The sequence below is a fragment of the Capra hircus genome, chromosome 10 (assembly GCF_001704415.2).
Source record: "Capra hircus breed San Clemente chromosome 10, ASM170441v1, whole genome shotgun sequence".
Taxonomy (NCBI): Eukaryota; Metazoa; Chordata; class Mammalia; order Artiodactyla; family Bovidae; genus Capra; species Capra hircus.
The window spans coordinates 17131477-17146558 of NC_030817.1; the positions used below are offsets into that span (position 1 = coordinate 17131477).

The following is a 15082-nucleotide window of genomic DNA, read 5'->3' on the forward strand; positions in this document are numbered from 1 at the left end:
CCCGGAAGCGGAAGCCGTTTTGGGAAACGGAAAAGCCCAGCAGCGGGTTCCTAGCCGCCGGGCTGGGGAATCTGGACTGGGTTCTCTTGAGTGGGAGGGTCTAGGGCCGTATTTTCTGCAGGTGCTGCCACCGCCTCCCAGGGTAGCAGAGCTGCGACTTCGCCGTGCTGCACCCCCAGTTTGGGTAATGTTTCCCTCTTGCATCACTCCGGCACGAGGCAGAGGACCTGCCTGCATTATATAGAGTTCTAGAGAGAGGGAGGACCAGGGTAGAGGGGACGACATTCTGGATTACCCTTTATGTTTGGGGAAAACACGTTCTCCTCACCCTTCAGCGGCGGGCATCAGGTCTTTATCGTGCTCCGCGGAGGCTCTGGTTCCTCCTTGGTTCTCCCAACCGGCATTGTGCTTGGGGTAGCCGAGTGGACGATTCTCGTGATTTCCTCCGAGTGCATACAGTGTATTCGTCTTGGTGAAGCCATGAGGGATAAGGGAAGGAGGGATGAGGGATGGAGCAGCATTTGAGGGCTTTGAGGGCTTTCTTTGGACTATCTCTAGAAAAATCGAGACAGACTTGCCGGTGTTACTAGTTACCAAGCCAGTAAAATGTTGGGAAATAATTAGCATTGTATTCTGAAGCCTTGGTGTGTTATCTTTCATGGGAAAGATGAGAGCTTTTGAGAATAAGAAGAGTAAGATAACTTCCATTTTTTTTAGTACCTTTTTAGGTACTCTGGTGGTTCTTGACCTTTCGAAGATCCAGGGACAGTTCTTTTATAAATGGGTACACGTGTCAACATTTGTCACACGATTATGAGACTGGTGACCTCAAAGCCTATCTGTGAACCCTCTAGGTCTCTGCGCTTGACGTTAAGAACCCCGATCCTGTATATTGTATTAGGCATTTTAACTATATTACCTTCTTTGACCTTCACAGTGACTTCAGTACCCCCATTTTACATAATGGGAAGCTGAAGCCTAGACTTTGTTCAGGGGTTTGTTTGGGTCTAATTCCACAGTCTGTGCTTATTTCACAAAGCTGTCCGGATGTTTGAAATCCAAAAAGGTTATGAGGTTAAAGAAAAAAAAGCTGACCATAGCAGCATAAGCTTTATTATGAAACATAGTGTATTAACATGGACTTTGGAGTCTGACTGATGGGATTTTAAAAATCCCTGTTCTGCCCTCTAATTACTTTTATGTTATTGGGTGATTTTATCTGTGCTTCAGTATATTTGTAAAATGAATAGTATCTATCTTACAGAAATGTCTGTCAGTAATCAGGACTAAGTGAGTTAAAGCGTGAAGTCCCTAGAAGAGTGTTCACCACGAGTAAACCTTATTAAAGTATTTTCTGTTATCATGGTGTGTCTTCTGTCAAAGTATGCCAATGGTATTTTAATATAGTTGCTCAGTTTTGGAACTTGAGTGTGTTATAACTTCAAGAACTTTATTACATTTTCAGTTCTTAAAAAGCTCATTTGCAGAGTGATTTCTTGAGTTGATTGGAGTACACAGTTTTCTTCCTAGTGTCCCTTTTAGGCATGCATGCATGTAGATAGCTTTGTAGGGCACCTATTTGACCTTGTAGGCTCTAAATTTTTGACATTGAAATAATTTTGTTATGGAAGCATCTACAGATACCGTGTATGCCTCCTGCTTTACCCCATTTGTGGTTTACCAGAAGTTCCTAATCTTTAGGGAACAGCCTTTCTGCCAAGCTGTCATGGTGACATGATAGCCACAACTTTTTTGATGCATTAGAACCTCATGGTGATTAGGCAATAAGCTTTTTAAGTAAACATGATCCGTGTGTTTATTTTGAACATTTGGAGACTGATTAGTATTATATATAGGTTTAGAGAGAAAATTGCATATAATTAAATAGTAATTTGCATTTAAATTCAGGCATCGACAGAAAAACACTCTCTTGGTAATGTGTACCCTGAATTTTGAATTCCATGAACAATAACAAATTAAAAAAAACAAGCAGTGTGTAATATCTATTCTGAGACTTTTCTGATTTCCTTGATTGTTAAAGCTTGGTAGGGAGCTAAATTAGTGTGGGAACACTATGGAGGATGAGAACATACTTAGGAAAATAAGGTTTTGTGTTTTTGTTTTTTTTTTTGCTTTGTAATTTTGTTCCAATCCAAGATTCTTATGTTCTAAGATTATAAAGTACCAGGATATCCTGTAGCATATTTTGGAGTGATGGGAGGGACAGACGGTGTTGCTTTGTGTTGGGTGGGAGCAGAAAGTAATTGATTTTGATTACATACTTGTGAGAAAAATAAGTGATTTTAGTCCTTCTCAGCAGTCAAGAGGGTTGTTTGGATCTTTTTTCCAGTCTTGAAGAGAAAGAATTGCTCAAGGCATTCGACCCACAGTTTGAACACATAATTGGGCTTGGACTTCATTCCATTCACTAATTGGCCTAACTTACTAATGTAAGTTGTTAACAAGTTGCTTTTAAAAATTTTGGGTGATGAATCTTGTATGTCAGTGTTAGAAAGTTCGATGTGTATTCCCTTTGTGGCTATTAAGGAAAAAAATCACATATATTTTCTTCCGTTTCAAGTTGGTTTTTACATTTTTTTTTAAAGAAGATGTATCTGTTTCTTTACTTATTTGACTGCATCAGGTCTTAGTTGTGGCATTCAGGGTCTTCGTCATGTCATGTGAGATCTTTTGTTGCTGTGAACAGACTTTCTAGTTGAGCTGCGGGGGCTTAGTTGCTCCAAAGCATGTGGGGTCTTAGTTCCCTGACCAAGGATTGAGCCTGGGTCCCATGCGTTGCAAGGTGGATTCTTAGCCACTGGACCACCAGGAAAGTCCCTTTATACTAACTTTTATGTCTCGTGTGATAGGAGTGTTTTCCCCAACAAGCATTAGTTGCTGTCAGTTATTTTTCAGTTAGCTTGACTGCATCTACATGTGGTAGCATGGTATATGTACAGCAGTCCCTGTTTGTAAGATACCGATATTGAACTGGTTTGTCAGGATTCCTGAGAAGTACGTTACTGCTGCATGTTCATTCATTCAGAGGCTTTTATTGGAGGGGGTGTTCTGCTGCAGGCAGTGTGCTGGTTATTCTTCAAGAACTCAGGCCTGTATTAGAGAAAGAGTTGTGAACAGACAAATTATGGTAGGTGGTTGAACCAAGGTGTGCAAATTGAAATATTTTATTTTTTTAAACTAAAATACTTTTTATTAAAAAAATTTTTTTTATATTGTATTGGGGGTAGCAAATTGAAATATTTTAGAGAATTTATTCTACCTGTTCTTCTTTCTGGAAATGGACCAGGTCAGAGTACTGTTGTGTAATATTTATTTAGTGTTATAACATATAACAGATTGGATTTTATGACCATAATGGATTCTAGTATATCAATTAATCTTTTAAATGACTTTAGTCATTAAATAGTTTAGATGTAAATTTCAGTTCTCTTTCGTTTCTTTGTTTACGCTTCACTAATGTTCTTTTGCATAGTAGTTTCCAAAGTTCTGAGGTTGTTGAACCTTATTGTGGCGAGTGTGTATATGTGAGCACGCCTGAGGCTTGGTGCGGTGTTATGCCTCCATGACATTTTCCTGATGGAACTCTTGAAGCCTGTACTACAAAATGTGTTTTAACAGAAGGAGATAAGTATTTGTCTAGTTATTAGAAACCAAACAGTTATGGTAGGTATATGGCTTGCCGTTTAGCCTGAATTGGAACAGTATCATATGATTTTAATATGTATTTTTGTTACCTTGAGAAGTTGAGGAATTTGTACCATGTTTTTCAGAGCTTTTAGCTGACGCATTCATTTCACTGCAGTTTGCATTTTGGTGTTGAGATGCTAATTGTCAACATCTGTTCGTTGTATTTTTTAAAATAGTGACACAGTACATTTTATTAAAAGGTTAAATGGTCTAGTGTATTCACTCGACTAATGGTTTTGAGATTCCTTCTCACTTAGGTACTTTTAAGATCTTATACAGTGTGTGATTTCTAGGAGAAGGCAATGGCACCCCACTGCAGTACTCTTGCCTAGAAAATCCTATGGACGGAGGAGCCTGGTAGGCTGCAGTCCGCGGGGTCGCTCAGAGTCGGACATGACTGAAGCGACTTAGCAGCAGCAGTGTGATTTCTACCTTCTCTTCCCAATGCATATCCATCTATTTTTATCTTTTAACAAATGGTAGTCCTTTTTGGACTAGCCTTAAAAACAAAGAATGAAATAAAACCCTTTAAAAAGCACTTAAAGTATATTTCTACCTTGAAAAATTGGGATTGGCTTAACTAGATGACTTGTCTCTATGCTTCTGTATGTCTTCAAGGCCATCTGATTCCACCTGAACCATACAAGGAACCTGAATTTGGTGGCCCACATATCCTACCCACCAGACACAAAGCCCACTACTCTTAGATATCTACTAGCCATACTTCTGGGTTTTTTCTTTTCTTTCTTTCCTTTTTTTTTTTTTGCACTTGTATAAGCTCCCTTGTCCACCCCAAGAACTTTGACAAAGCAAGAGAAAATACACATGCTAGCAAAAGTAATTGCGTTGTAAAAATTGCTTTTACATTTAAAATTCCTCAATTGCTAGCGTACTGTGGTTATAAAGTGCAGAGGATTCTTTTTGTTGATTTCTCCACCTCCCTACCCCTAGCATCCATTTCCTCCCAGCAGATTTTCTTCCATGTATTCTCTCTCCTCCCTTGCAGCCATGTGCTTTAGGGGAAGCCAACCACATCTTCATGCCAAAGAATGGGCCTGGTTGGCTAAGAATAATTCCATCCATCTTTACTAGTCTCTAATTTAGGAGAAGAAAGGCGATTCAGTTTTGGTCAATGAGAGATTTAAGTTTGCTCTTGGCTTCCTTAAAAGTCCTTCCTCATGCTTTCATTGTGTTTTCTATTCATTATTCTTTTTGGTCAGAGATTAGGTAAAGATAACTTAATAAAACACAACATTTACTATTGTGTCCCTCCCTTTGTTTTTATCCAGAGATCTAGCCCAGGTTATTTAAAACTCCTGGCTTAGGAAAGTTTAACTCCAAGGATTGTTGTTGTTGTTGAGTTGCTAAGTCATGTCTGACTCTTTGCGACCCCATGGATTGCAGCACACCAGGCTTCTCTGTCCTTCAGTATCTCTTGGAGTTTGCTCAAACTCATGGCCATTGAGTCAGTGCTGCTATCTAACCATCTCATCCTCTGCTGCCCTCTTCTCCTTTTGCCTTCAGTCTTTCGCAGTATCAGTCTTTTCCAGTGAGTTGGCTCCTTGCATCAGGTGGCCAAGGTATTGGAGTTTCAGCTTCAGCATCAGCATCAGTCCTTCCAATGAATATTCAGGGTTGATTTCTTTTAGGATTGACTTTGTTTGCTCTCCTTGCTGTCCAAGGGACTCTTAAAAGTCTTTTCCAACACGTAATTTGAGAGCATCAATTCTTCAGCACTTAGCCTTCTTCGTGGTCCAACTCACATCTGCACATGACTGCTGGAAAAACCATAGCTTTCACTCTAAGGACCTTTGTCGTCACAGTGATGTCTCTTTGCTTTTTAATACGCTGTCTGGGTTTGTCATAACTCTGCTCCCAAGGAGCTAGTGTCTTTTAATTTCATGGCTGCAGTCACCATCCTCAGTGATTTTGGAGCCCGAGAAAAGAAAATTTGTCACTGCTTCTACTTTTTCCTCTTCTATTTGCCATGAAGTGATGGGACCAGATGCCATGATCTTAGTTTTTTTAATGTTGAGCTTCAAGCCAGCTTTTTCACTCTCCTCTTTCACCCTCATCAAAGGCTCTTTAGTTCTTCTTCACTTTATGCCATTAGAGTGGTATCACCTGCATATCTGAGGTTGTTGATGTTTCTCCCGACAGTCTGATTCCAGCTGGTGATTCATCCAGCACAGCATTTCGCATGATGTACTCTGCATATAAGTTAAATAAACAGGGTGACAGCATGCAGCCTTGTCTTACTTCTGTCCCAGTTTTGAACCAGTCATTCGTTCCACGTAAGTTCTATCTGTTGCTTCTTGACCTGCATACAGATTTCTCAGGAGGCAGGTAAGGTGGTCTGGTATTACCATCTCTTTAAGGATTTTCCACAGCTTGTGATCCACACAGTCAAAGGCTTTAGTGTAGCCAGTGAAGCAGAAGTAGATGTTTTTCTGGAATTCTGTTGCTTTCTCTGTGATCCAGAGAATTTGTTGTTAGTTTGATCTCTGGTTCCTCTGCCTTCTCTAAACCCAGCTTGTACATCTGGAAGTTCTCAGTTCATGTACTGCTGAAGCCTAGCTTGCAGGATTAGCTCCAAGGATACCCCTTGGTGTATGGGGTAGAACTGTTAGGAAAACAGTTAAAATCTTCCAAGTGTGATTTGGTTTTTCATATCCTGGTGAAGAAGGAAACCTGGCTGGGCTACATAAATGGTTTACAGAAAACCGTTTAAACAGATAAGGTTTTGAAAAACGTTTTAAGCAAGCATTACCTGAATTGGAGTAATGACTTGGGAGGCATGATCAGAATCCTAAGGAAGAATGTGAATGGAAAGTGGGAAACCATATGTACTTTTTTTAAACCCAGATTTTATTTTGGAATCATTTTAGGTTTATAGAAAAGAAGCAGAATAGTACAAGGAGTTTCTGTTGTACTTTTTACCCAAATCTCTCCCTAATGTTAATGTCTTACATAATCGTGGTAACATTTTGTCACATCTAAGAAGTTAACATTGGTATGAATTGAACTGCAGACTTTATTTGGATTTCACAAAACTTTTCCACCAATATCCTTTTTCGGTTCCAGAATACCACACTGCATTTAGATCATGTATGATTTTGATAAATAGATTGGGGTTTTCAGTGAGCTTTTTCTGTGCCATGTATGTGGTCCAGTAATCCTCTCTGACCAGTGCTGAGGAAAGTCATTGACCTTGAGAATAAACAGTACCACATAGGTGGTTTTTGTAGCCTTTGATGCTCAAAGCACTGTTAAGCCAGTGGAAGAGTTGGCTTTGCTCCCAGGAGGGTGGTGTGACGTTTCCTGAGAAGCTTAAGAGCTGATCCTGACTGTGGGTCCCTTCTTAGCTTCTACTAAAACTGTGTGTTTACCTCGTAGATTTTACTACATGGAACTATCCCCAATTATTTCTTGTCTTCCTCTTTACTAAACTGTGTGTCTCCAAGGCGTCAGGGACTGTCTTACTTATTTTGGAATCTAGGAGGCCTGGCTTGCTGCAGTCCATGGGATTGCAAAGAGTCAGACACGACTTGGCAACTGAACAACAACAACAACCATCCAGCATATTGCTTGGCATGTAGTAGGTTCTTAATACACATTTGAAACTAGTAAGTCCTCATTTGGTAACATTGATTAGTTATTAGGTCAGCAGTTTTGTTTTGAATGCCACATGTGTTGAGTTTCTCCTTCAAACTGAGCCCTCTTAAGTGGCCATTTCTGTGGCTAGTTGAGTTTTTCTTCCCAGAATCTTAATCAGAGAAGTATAAAATACTCATTTAAGGTTTCTCTTTCTTCTGATTATGTAAACAATTTATTTCCCTTAAAAAATGAGAGTCGAATTGAAAGTAATAGTGGTGTGTGTGTGTGTGTGTATGTGTGTGTGTGTGTGCACGCACATGCATGCAGGTGCTAAGTCACAAGTGTGTCTGACTCTTTGTGACCCCATGGGCTGTAGCCCACCAGGCTCCTCTGTCTGTTGGATTTCCCAGGCAAGAAGACTGGAGTGGGTTGCCTTTCCTTCTCCAGGGGATCTTCCCGACCCAGGGATCAAACCCACGTCTCTTGGTCTCCTGCATTGCCAGGTGGATTCTTCACCACTGCGCCACCTGGGAAGCCCAACAGATGGTAGTAGAGGTAGAAACTGTTAGCTTTTGAGTATATGTGTGATAGTTGCAGTTTCACCCCACTGGGCTGTAGATCTGGCTGTTTGCCTGCCATTTCATGCACAGTTAATGAAATAAAAACTTCCTAGATTTATTGAGGGAGACGGCTTGTCAGATTCAGAGAATTAGTTTAAAATTTTTCCTGTTACAACCAAGATTCGGTGGCCCAGGGTCACCTAAGCATAAAAGCTGCCATGGTATGGGAACACAGGGGCCTGTTCTAAATCTGTGGATCGGGTACAGTAGATCAGCTTGGTAAATAGAAAAAAAACCCATCAGGGTAAGAGGGAGTTGTAAATCAGAGCTGCTGTTTTCTTGATTTAAAGTCTGTGACAGGGGCCTAGATGAGCCAGTTTTCTATTTTGTTTCTCTCCAGACGTCCTGTGAAATTAGGAAACGAGCAATGATAACTTCTCATTTCATTTCTCCCTGTTTTAGTCACATTAGCTTTATATACCTATTTCCTCCTTTCTATGAACTATATTTTATTCCAAGGGGCACAGAATAGAAATTCGTATACCCTGTTCATTTAATTTTGAGTCTGAAGAACTCTGGCTTATTTTAAAGAGACTGATATAATGGAATCCAAGTTGAATTAAGAAATGTAAAGTTAGCTTTTAAGAACCAATGTCAGGGGTCCAGAAGTTTTATGTCAATTTGAAGAGACCCGAGGGACTAAAATCTTGCCTACATTTAGAAATGCCATTTATTAGATTGAAGAAGGGGAACATCTGTTAAAAGATAAAAATCTTTCCAATTTTGAAATAGACTATAACTTCAGTAGTGCTTGGTAATGTGGGAAGTTGATTTTAAAAGAAACAAAGGGATAATAAAATTGTGTGACTAATTATGAGATAAATGGAATGCAGGCGTTTTAAAGAAAAATCTTGTTAAAAACTTTGACGAGATTTTCTTAGATGAAGCTTTTAGATAAAATTTCTAGAAGAAAATCTTTGTGACCTTGAGTTAGGCAAAGATTTTTAAAGAAATCTTTAAGATACAAGAAAGGACAAACTATAGAAGGAAGAAAACATTTATAAGTTAGATTTCATCAAGTTAGGAAAGTTAGGAACTTTTACTCATTAAACAGCACTGTTAAGAAAATGAAAACGCAAGTCACAGAAGATATTTGCCGAATGTGCATCTAATAAAGGACTTGTATTCATAACTTAAAAGAACTCTTACAACTTGATAGTAAGAAGACAGCTCAGTTTTTAAAAATGACAGAAGATTTGGATACCAGAGAAGCTTTATAAATAGCCAACAGGCCCAGGAAAAGATGCTCAGTATTGTTAATTCTTGGGGACATTAAAACCACAGTGAGATACTGCTTCACACCTATTAAAATGAGTAAAATTTAAAAGATTGATAATACCAAGCATAGGTCGTTACAGTAACTGGAGCTCTCATACGTTGCTGGTGGAAATGCAAGGTAGTACAGCCACTTTGGAAAATAGTTTGGCAGTTTTCTTATAAATTAAATGTATACTTATTACATGACCTGGCAGTCCCACTTTTAGCTGTTTATCCAAGAAAAATGAAAACATATGTCCACATTACACTTGTATTTGAATGTTTACCCGTAATAGCCCCAACCTGGATAGAATCCAAATGTCCTTTCCTGGGGAATGGATAAACAAACTATGCCCACATAATGGGTGACTACTACAAAGCGGAATGAACTACCGATACAAATAACAGCATGTATGGAGCTCAAAAGTGTTACATCATGCATGAAAGACTATATTTTCTATGTGATGTCATTTATAGGCATTTTGCAAAAGGCAAAACTATAGCAAAGTAAAGTACATCAGTGGTTGTGCAGGAAGGTGGAGGAGGGGGGCTGACTGCAAAGGGTCTTGAGGAACTTTGGGGGATTATGAAATGCTCTGGACCATGATTGTATTTTATATCATTACCTTATACAGTTGTCAAAACTCTTAATTGTATGCTTTAAATTGGTGACTTACTACATATAAATGACACTTTAGGGAAACTGATTTTGACAAGAGATTTGACAAAGGTTTTTTTTTTTTTAGTGTAATTATATAGGATTAGAGAATGGGTTTAAAGTTTGGATCTGAATTCGTTATAAACATTAAAATAATTTTGAAATAATAGTATCACTGAACTGAGATGCAAAGAGCTTACTAGTTATGTGTTGGGTCAAGTTTAAATTAATATTATTCGTAAAAATAGATGGAGATAAAATATAAATTTTACATGAAGAAGTCGTTGAATCAGAGAATGAGAGTTCCAAATAACTAAGGAAAAAAACGTGAGGGCTGATTTTGAATTCCCCCTTCTGGCCTAAATCTTTAGTTGGTCTAGTACAATTCACCATCACTTTCTAGGAATAGTCACTTCCTTTTGCCTCCAAAAAATTACTTTAAATTTTTTTCTCCTCCGAGTTTCTTCTCGTTTTGATTGCTGGCTCCTCTGAGGAGGCAAGGGCAGGATATATCTAAAGTTGGTCCCCTCTAGCAGTCTTTCCCCATTTCCCATGTCTTTTGACTGTCCTCCGGATCCTGGTATTTCTAGCTTCAGATGCTGATTTCCACTCGCCTTGTGGATTTTCTCATCTGGATACGTTCTGTTATGTGTCTGCTCAGTTGCTCAATCGTGTCCGACCCTGGGACCCCATGGACTAAAGGCCGCCAGACTCCTCTGTCCATGGGATTCTCCAGACAAGAATACTGGAGTGGGTTGTCATTCCCTCCTCCAGGGGATCTTTCCGACCCAGGGATCAAGCCCACATCTCCTACATTGACAGGGGATATCTTGTAGACACTTTAAACTTAAGTTCACTTCTGCACTCATTACCTTCCCTCCATATCTGCTCTGTGTCCTTAATTCTCTGTCATTATTCATCCAGGCTCCCAAGCATAGAAAATCCTGACTTGTCCTTGGGTTCTTGCTCCCCTTGGGCTTTTCTGTCTCGAAGATCACTGATCCTGTTGCTTCTAACAGAAACAAAGCACACTCTAGTCTCTTTCTATGTCATGACCAGTGCCTAGAAGCTTCCTTGGACAGTATCCTCTTGTCTCTCAGCCATTGATCTTTCTCTTCAGAGCCTCTTTCACATTGCCCCCAGAGTTACTTCTCTTTAAATGTGTGATCCTGTTACTCCCTTAGTTAAAGAACTTCTCTTGTGGCTTTGTTGCTGTTGCTTAGAGTCTAATCAAATGAAGTCATATTCCTTTAAAATTCCAAATTAAATACTTCTGAGCTCTCCTTCCTCCTATCCCAAGAATGTCTCTCCCTCCCCACCCATTCTGGAGGTTCCTGATGCATCAGTATTCCTGGATAAGAAGGTAGGCTCTGGGATCACATTGCCTGGTTCCTTCAGTTGTCAACTTAGTGACCACAGACACGTTATTTTAGCTGTCTGTACCTCCGTTCCCTAATCTATAAAATAGGCATCATAATACGGTTACCGTATACGGTTGCTGTGACAGTTAAATGAGATGACCCATGAAGTACTTCAAACAGCGCTGGCGTGTAGTAAGTTCTCAGTAGAGGTGGATTCTTGTTTTTATCATCATACTGGAAAAAGAATTCAGAAAACTTAGTGTTTGGGATTGTTGCTGTCATTTGTTCAAAATGAGATTTCTCTGGATCTCTCCATCTTTCCTGATGAGGAGAGAATAGAAATGAAAGCTGTGTAACTTGGCTGAACCAAATTCCCTCAGGTACACTCAGTGCTATCTTCCTTATTTATTTGGGCTAGGTGGCTTGGGCACAAAATGCCATCATAACCTGGCAGGCCGAAGCCTGGGTAGCACATCTAGCCATATCCCCTGGGGCTCTCCTGTGTTGCCAAGTCACCTGGGCCTAGTTTCCAGTCTCAACAGGTCTTCCCTTCCCTTATATTCCAAGTCTTGCTCCCCAAGGGCAGCTGAATTCCTTCCTTTTCTCAGTGCATCTCCATGTTATACCCGAGGCAACAGAAGAGAAGCTAAATAGCTTGTTCAGGATCCCTTAATTGTAAAATACATGCTCTTGACCACTGCACTGTGCTGTACTTAGTATCAGGCACCCTGATTTAGCCCCATGGTTTTCCAAACACTTTGCTTTCATAATGCTTTTCATCACTGTCTCTTGACTCAGTACTTGTACTTAGGCTGTTCCCTCTACCTAGGATCCTGGTGGTGGTTGTTTCTTCCCTGCCTTGCAATCGGCCTACTCATTGTTAGGTAACAGCCCCATTACCACTCCTGTGAAGACCCCCACTCAGGCAAGATAACCTCTCTCCTTCCTTTGCCTTCCACACATTGTTTTTTTCCTGTTTTGTACCCTTGCTACATTGTATTATCTGACTCCCCACTGGACAGGGTTAATGGAGGTTAAGAAAAGACTTTGTCTTACTTATCCTTGTCACCTTAGCTTTTAGCGCACAGTCTTTAAAAAAAAAATGAAATGAATGAAGAATGAATGATACAGAAGAAACTAAAGATGCTACTTTGCAAACAAAGGCCCGGCTAGTGAAGGCTATGGTTTTTCCAGTAGTCATGTATGGATGTGAGAGTTGGACTGTAAAGAAAGCTGAGCACCAAAAAATTGATGCTTTTGAACTGTGGTGTTGGAGAGGACTCTTGAGAATCCCTTGGACTGCAAGGAGATCCAACCAGTCCATCCTAAAGGAGATCAGTCCAGGGTGTTCATTGGAAGGACTGATGTTGAAGCTGAAACTCCAATACTTTGGCCACCTGATGCAGAGCTGACTCATTTGAAAAGACCCTGATGCTGGGAAAGATTGAGGGCAGGAGAAGGGGACAGCAGAGGATGAGATGGTTGGATGACATCACCGACTCAGTGGACATGAGTTTGGGTAAACTCCGGGAGTTGGTGTTGGACAGGGAGGCCTGGTGTGCTGCAGTCCACGCAGTCTCAAAGAGTCGGATATGGCTGAGTGACTAAACTGAACTGAAGTTAAAGATGTTAGTAGTGAATTTGCTAAAACTGTGTTTAAGGTAAGAGAAAATACAGACGTCTAGGGATGGAGGAACATAGAAAAAATAAAATGTGAGTATATGAAATGAGTGGTAATGGGGTAGTATACCAGTAAGTTGAATGGGGGTTGTAGTGCTTTTCAGAATTTTCAGCTCAGGTACCTCTAATGGTAGAGGACAGTGGGTGTGTAACCCTCTGGGGGCTGGGAACAGAGCCTGAAGTCGCCCTTCTGCCTCAGTGACAAAAAGCATATGAATGTTTTGAACATGTCCATGTTTGTGTCCATGTTTTATCTTTAGAAATTCATGCACTTTTTGCATTCTATTTTGTTATCTAAATGAGTTTGTTATAACATGAAAATACTTTTTTCTCCCCATCCACCTCATCCTCTGATAGCTGGATGCAAGTGGGAATGTGTCCATTTATCCTCTGTCTCCTACCACATTCTGGCATGCCCCAGTGCCCAGATCGAGGAAGCACGGAATGGGTGATAGTCTAATACAGCAGCATTCTAGCTTTCTGTTTGGGGGGATTGTCTGCTTGGGAGTATTATGTCATGGAACCGAGGAGGGTGAGCTCACCCTGTTCTGACTAACGAGGCTGTTCCTGGAGGGCTGCAGTCATTTGGAGGCACCTCATTACCAGATCGCTGGGGAGCAGCTGGAGAGAGTTCACAGAAGACCCACAGGAATGATTAAGAGACTGGAGGGGCTGATGGATGAGGAAAGAATACAAATGAAAACTATAACTTGGCTGAACCAAGGTCGCAGGAATACACAACTGTATAAATATCTCAAGAGTATAAACTTGACGGGGGAGGGTCGTCTTTTATGGTGGGATTTAGTGGTGGGGAGAATAAACCAAGGGTGAAATTTAAGCAAAGGAAAAGGTAAACTAATAATCTCAAGTGTCTGATAGTGCACTTTATTTCTTGGAACATCCTCAGTTGGGCCACTCTAACTTGCAGGCCTTTGGCTAATTGAATGATTTGTGTTTTTTATTCGACTTCCCTGGACTTGCGGTCGGCCCTTCTCTGTGTAGAGAATGCTGGAGACTAACATCTTACAAAGCACACATCTTTCTCTTGTCCTGACTCACACTGTGGGACTCAGTGGTTATTATTTGGTACTCCTATGTGCTGCCTATCTCTTTATCCCTTTATGGACCAGAATTCTGAAGTGGACCTTCACATGCTTTTTTAAAATTAATTTTTTATTGGATTATAGTTGATTTACAATATTGTGTTAGTTTCAGGTGTACAGCAGAGTGGATCAGTTATACATGTACATCTGTCCACTGTTTTAGATTTTTTTCCCATGTAGGTCATTACTGAGTCCTGACTATAGAGTTCCCTGTGCTCGACAGGGATCACAGCTTTTTAGAACAGCACTTTAAAAGTAGCGACAGAGTCAGTATGTATGGCAATAATTTTAGAAATCCAGGTATAGTATTTGGTCCCTGAGGTACTCATTGGTTTTAGGAAATTGTAGCCTTGATGAAATCTAAGCATGATTGTATGAAGCACATACTTTGGGAAATGGTTGTATAAAATGCCTATTTGGGGTATGGAAGGCATAAAACTTTTAAATGACAGTTGAAATTAGCCAGGAGACACATTTGCATAAAATCACCAGTTTTATAGCTGTTTTCTTAAGAGGGGACAGTAGAACTGGAAGGTGAATTTTACGCTTTTTTTTGACACATAAAAATGAGTTTATTAATACTACACATTTATGTAACTTTAAAACTAAGTCATCTACACCAGAAAACTTTTTCTGTAGACAGTCAGATAGGAAAGCTTTGTAGACCATACATCTCTGCTGCAGCTATTCAACTCTGTGTTGTAGTTCAAAGGCAGTCAAAGATAGAATGTAAACGAAGGAACTTGGCTGCATTCTTTCTTTCTGACAAAACTTTTTTTTTTTTTTTTTAAACAAAACCCAGTGACTGTCTGGATTCGGCCTGCAGGCTGTAGTTTGCCAGCTTCTCCTGCTGTAGACCCTTGCTGCTCCTGAAAGCATGGTCTGCAAACCAGCAGTGTCAGCATCACCCGTGAACCTCATAGAGAGGTGCAGAATAGTACGTGCCTTCTCACGCTGGCTGCTCTAGAGTCGAGGCCATACTTCCTGAAATTTAACATGCATAGGAATCACCTGGGGAACTTGTAAAAGTATGGACTCTGAGATGACTTTGAACACCATGTTAGTCACTGGGAGGCAAAGATGAGTAAGACCCAGTAA

The 15082-nt window shown here is 40.3% G+C and overlaps 1 protein-coding gene across 6 annotated transcripts in view; it reads left to right on the top strand.

The window, feature by feature from the left end:
- Positions 18-15082, top strand: part of AREL1 (apoptosis resistant E3 ubiquitin protein ligase 1) — a 45343-nt gene continuing 30278 nt past the window's right edge. For 3 of the 6 annotated variants that reach the window (XM_013967307.2, XM_013967310.2, XM_005686081.3), the window contains exon 1: positions 40-184. The gene's annotated coding sequence lies outside the window, so the exon portion shown is untranslated. Of the gene's footprint in view, positions 185-2350; positions 2451-15082 lie in introns of all 6 variants that reach the window. The other 3 variants (XM_013967308.2, XM_005686083.3, XM_005686082.2) reach the window with 2 other exon arrangements.